We start from the raw sequence: 6,069 nt of genomic DNA on the forward strand, positions 1-6,069 counted from the left end.
ATATCGCTCTCCAATGTTACGCTCAAGCTACACTACTAATGGAGTATTCAAACATTACGGGAGTCTTTTTCCTACTCATCTGCATTAATTTACATTTATCTATATTTGGAGTTAGCTGTCATTCTTTACAACAGCGGGCCTACCACACTTCCCTGGGGCACTCCAGACGATACCCTCACCTCCGATGAACACTCACCATCGAGGACAACGTACTGGGTTCCAATCAGGAACATGTGGAAAACTGTCAAAAAATATGAAAAATGATTTAAAATAGGTAAAATTCGAGAAAAACCCGTATAAGACGAAAAATTTATGTGAAATACGTAAAATTGAGGAAATGCGATGAAATATATAAAATCGCGAAAACCTAGCAAAATTACGGAAAGTGACTGAGAATACATAAAATCAGAGGAAACATACCGTGAAGTGAGTAGTTACCGAAATCTATAAAATTGTGTGCTCTGGATTGATTCTACATATATACACCTTACCCGCGACTAATAAGTCGGAAACCGCACTGCTCTGGCATTGTAGCATTTTTAAGTGCAAACACCCATGATTATTTCTCTCTTTCGAATACCCTCTTAGTATGAACACCAAACACTGGAACAATACTTCAGAAGTTTTAGCACAAGTAATTTTCGTAAAATGTTTCAAACGCATTTTTTGAGTCAATGACAAGTTTGTGAGGTACTGAAAACCCTGTGTGTGTTCATTTGTTTGACAGTTGTCTTGATTATGGTTCAAATGGCTCTGAGCACTATGGAACTCGACTGCTGTGGTCATCAGTCCCCTAGAACTTAGAACTACTTAAACCTAATTAACCTAAGGACATCACACACATCCATGCCCGAGGCAGGATTCGAACCTGGGACCGTAGCAGTCGCATGGTTCCGGACTGCGCGCCTAGACCACCGCGGCCGGCTGTCTTGATTATGAAGTCAGTGAGTTAGTGTAGCATGGTGTGTAATTTGACGTGTTAAACGCCCTTGCTATAAATTTATGTTTCCTCATAAGATGCACTGACCATTACTGGCGTTCATTTTATATGACTCATGCGAGTATATCATGATTTCAGAACCGTAAACAGATGTGAGTTCTGGGCGCCATACTGTGCATGTATCACTAAAAATACATTCTTCTTTGATGTACCTGGAAGTAGTTCTATCGTCTTACTGTTTGCGACCGTAGTGAGTGGGATAGAAAACTCGCAGGTTGGATATATTGGACATATGTGTCCTGCATTAGAGTACTTAGAGCGTTGAACTCCGCATGGCTAATACAAGAGTTTCGGAAACCAGCTTCTCTCTTGCAAGTACCTTCTTGATACTGACCCCAGGCGCTAGAACAATACTTCAGAATTGCTAGCACAATTGATATATGTAAAGTTCCTCAAACTCTGTCCGTGTGCAGCTCCATCATGGATGAATCATACACTTGTTCTCAACCGTCTGTTGTGTCACAACAACACTCTCATATCTACGATAAATTTAAAAAGTGCTGACCTCCTAGACATACATGCATCGCGAGAGATATTGTGCACTTGGATGGGTGCCGTGAGTAAGACTGGTGCAAAACATTCTTCATTGCACAGTAGTTACAGACTCAGCTCTCTCTGCTCCTTCACGAGACGTTGAATGCAGCGGGTATAGTACCCTCCTACTTCTGGTCAGTTGCAAATTAAATTAGCGAGAGTGGTGAGGGGAGGGCTTTCCACATAGGGGGAAGATGGACAATCTTAATCGTAAATTCCACACTATGATTGAAGTGCTAGAAATATGTGCAGCGGGGAGGGCTTTCCACATAGGGGAAGATGGACACTCGTAATCGTAAATTCCACACTATGATTGAAGTGCTAGAAATATGTAGATAACCTAACTGCATTGGTATAGGACTCATTCTGGAATACTTAAGTGTATACGTCGGAGAATTAACCGTGAATGGACGTACTGCACAGTCAGCTATCTGCATTCACAATATAGTATATGGTATTCGCAAAGTAGTGGAGGTGTGCTTTAGCGATGATACAGAAACTGAGAAGTATGCTGCCGTGTCATTGACTGGCGCTGAAATTACTGAAAAACTGGTAAAATTGCTAAAACTGATCACATTATGATCTGTGATGCTATTACAGTACATTTTCCCATATCGACAATGTCTTTTCCACCCCATCCCATACATCCACTGGTACTCTGTTGATTACCACATAATGATTGACACCACTTGTCTGAGATGGAAAGAGTTTTGGTGGGATCAAGCATCGGAACAGTAATCACAAACATTGCTGCAATATGGGGAATCAACGCTCTTTGTCTCTTGGAAATGGAACACCGAAACATCTGCTAGCCTATCACTGTGGAAGATGAAATTAAATGTAAATGTCATCACCTTTCGACAGCTGTTTGGAAACGCTCCACAATTCGCAAACACTTCCAGCTTCGTTACGTCTCGAAGTGTTCTACATTTTTGTCAATAAGAGGCACCGCCTCTGTCTTTCATTTCAGCTATCTGTGTGTTGTGGAAGAAGCACAACTTAGACCATGCGATGTCCAGCTTTCTGTGAGATCCAATGGATCGAAACTTGTTAATGTCCATTTGGCACCAGACGCAGACCTCGAAGGCGTGGTAGAAAAACAAGATGCTGTAGTCATAGACTGCTTCAATGTGTTACAGCTGAAAACGATGTATCAGACTGCTTATGAAACGACAACACAACCCCCCCCCCCCCCCCTCCTTGTGACTGATAGTCGATATTGCCTTCCTCCGTACAGGCAACAAAAATTAGGTCTGTGGAATCGACTTTGATCACTGGTCGACTGCTCCAGTGGGACGATGCATATTTATTGGAATCACCATGTACGGTATTTGTTTCAATATTATCAGAACAGAGAGATGCAGTAAAATCATATTGAGTTCTCTACCAAGTAATAGTAGCGAAGTTTTTATAGTTCGTAGTTTTGCTCCGTTGGATTTTTCAAAAATAACGAGGAGATAGAGAGAAAGACACTGTGCTGTCAACGAAGGCTTGGACATCATTACACTGTCGTAATTCTGGCGTGGTAATCACAGGAACACGATAAAGAAGATCAGTACATGTGTAGAGTGATATTTCTAGATCGTCAGTCTATATTTAGGAATTGTAGGTGTTAGGCTACTGATGCTATTGTTCTAGTGTGATAGCTCTCTACATATCAGCCTTCTAACTAATGGAACAGTGCTGTCGGAACGTGACAGGATGTTGAGAGAATTTTCAGGGGTGTGTAAGTTGGCGGGGGACATCCTCGCTCGCCAAAATCCAGTAATTCGAGTGATATTCGAACACTGGAAGTTTGGTGAGAATGCGGCAGGTAAGCAATACTCTGACGAAAAGGGAGCTGAGAGGTGTACTCTATGTCGTTTTTTCTGTTGTGAACAAACATATTACAACCTCTCGTATACGTCCCTAAAGGTTTCTACAGAGAGACAATCAGTAGCAGAAGTTCCACTTTTTGTTTTCTCGATAAATAAGAGACAACATTCTTCCGAGAGTTTTGTGTGATTATAAACGGATGGGCTGGCTTCTTAACAGGGAGACTAAATTTATATTTACAACTCTATGCTTACATCGGAATCCATCATACGGTGTGTGGCGGCAGAGTGTACCCTGTGCCACTGCTTGCCATTCCCTTTCGTAATTCAGTCGCAAATAGAACGAGGAAAACGACTATCTGCTAATTTCTCGTGTCTCACCTTCGTGGTCCTTATGCGAAATGCACGTTGACGGCAGTAGAGAACCTTCGAATGTCGCTTCTCAATGTCTCCTCTCCAGGGGAGAGGGAATAGGAAAGCTTCTATAGGGCTGTGCTCTGAGGGAAATCTAGGTCTGCAGACTCACACACGTTTGGGATGAAGAGGTGAGTGGACAGGTATTTTGTTATTGCTCACTGCGTCAGCCTTCCTGGGATGTTTCGAAAACACGTTTCAGAACGTTTCGGTTTGTAGGCGAGATGAGGGGACGCATATCGTTCAGCTTCCTGGTATTTACACCAGCGACATATAAACTGCCATTCCCTCTCAAAAGTGTGTGACAACATTTGCAAGTCTGGAATCATTAACAGACGTCCGGCACAGTGAGCAGTGGGTTGTCGGCGGGAGCTGTACAGCCCTGACGTGTGGGCGGAGGATCGCGACCTGGTGCCGGCAGTGCCAACTGTTCACATGCATTCCGGTGGTGGAGGTGTCGCGGGGATGGAGGGAAGCACCCCATAGACCGACAGATGTTAGCAGGATCAGTTCAGGAGCTGTATACCAGAATTCTAAGTGACTTATTTCCACCAGCAGGACAAGACAACCGAGGGACAGAACCCAATTGACGTTTAATGTCTTCAGATATTTGTCGACGATTACCACCCCTTTTCGGTATCGGAGGAAGTGACTAACCAGCCTGTCTTAAGGCTTCAGAGACGTCACGGAAGTGTCTGTAACGGTTACCTGGCGAGCGTAATCTGAATGGAAAAAAAATCTCATCTGGCAAAGAGACGCTCATAATAAATTTATTTAATTAATTAGCCTATAAATTTGATATCAATGACGTGCCGCCGGGTAGATGGAAGCGGGGCTTAAGGTACCACTGAAATGATTCAAGAGTTGGAACAATATTCATACGTTTTTTCGTTGCGGTAAAATCGTTTAACGGGAGAGATTACCATCTTAATAAAATCAGCCATATTATCGAATTTTTACCGTTATATGTGGTACAAACCTGATATTTACAACTTCCCTGTGCTCTTATCTTGAGCTCTTAGCGTTCCGGCACGAGCCAGAAACCAGTTTAATATTCTGTTCCTTTGATGCAGGACATGGTAGATATTAAGCTAGTATGAACGGATTTTTCTACCTGATAAGAGAATACTTGGAGGAAATATAGCCTATGCCATAATTTTGTACATGACTTTCACAACAAACAGCAATGTGAAAATGTTTGGGCGGTCATTTCTTCTGTCTTCGAAAACAACTCGTATAAAAGCGAGGATTCTATATTTGGTATGTCAAACCCGACGTGTATTAAGGAAACAGCATCCATTTCGGATTTTTTAAACTGAGGAGACTATGTCATTGTCGCAGCTGGAGTTAGTCCGAGCCGCGCCGCTTTGTGCTATGGTCAGTGGCAGGAGTGGTAACGAGGGGGACGGAAAACGAAGTCGAGGCTTATGGCTGTTGTGAGTGGCGGTTTCTAGGCTGGCTGGCTCTTCAGGTGCACAATCATTTGGTAGATGGCGTTGGACTAGACTGGAGGTGACTGGTCAGTTCTTTTTCGTCTTGAGATGTTCATCAAAAATATCGTATGATATATTTCCCATTTTTCTGTTACCTAGGATGCGACTTACAACTCATATATAGGTATAAGTCCCTTTCATTCTCAAATGATATTGCTAGAGGACTTCTGTCTGTAGAGGCACAGCGTCGCAGGCGCACTAGAAACCCCTTAACGACCTTGTGACTATCCCACTGCTACAGTTCCACTAAAAAAACCACTTCCCACCCCACCCCTTCTGACCCCCCCCCCCCCCCCCCCCGCCCCTTATTTACGCATACAAACGCTTGCCATGCACACCTTCGTCCTTTGCCACCGACACTAACCCCAAGGTCCTTAATGTCTACGCCCTCACCTTACAAATCCGCAAATACTTCCCAATTTCCCCATTTCCTAACTCATTCCCTGCAAGGACTCCATCCTTACCGAAACCCCCAATCCCTCCCTCTACACTGACCTCCTGAAAAAGATATACTATGTCACCTTTGGCCCCCACACCCCCATACTCCCTTCCTTATCTCCTCCTCTCCACACTAGCTCTAGCCACCTCCCTGTCCTCCAACCCCCACCACTGTGACTATGAAGCTCAACCCCATGCTCACAGAGGCAGAGATGTTGGCTGAACAAACACACTCCCTGCCCTCAAGATCCGTTCCACCTGGCACATCTATGGTGACTCTGGACACACCTACCTTATACTTGTCTCCACAGGATCCCCCTCCTCTGTTGACCACCTACTCATCCAGGGAGCCATCATTTATAACTGCCAACACCCG

This window comes from Schistocerca gregaria, chromosome 7, assembly GCF_023897955.1.
Source record: "Schistocerca gregaria isolate iqSchGreg1 chromosome 7, iqSchGreg1.2, whole genome shotgun sequence".
NCBI classification, from domain to species: Eukaryota; Metazoa; Arthropoda; class Insecta; order Orthoptera; family Acrididae; genus Schistocerca; species Schistocerca gregaria.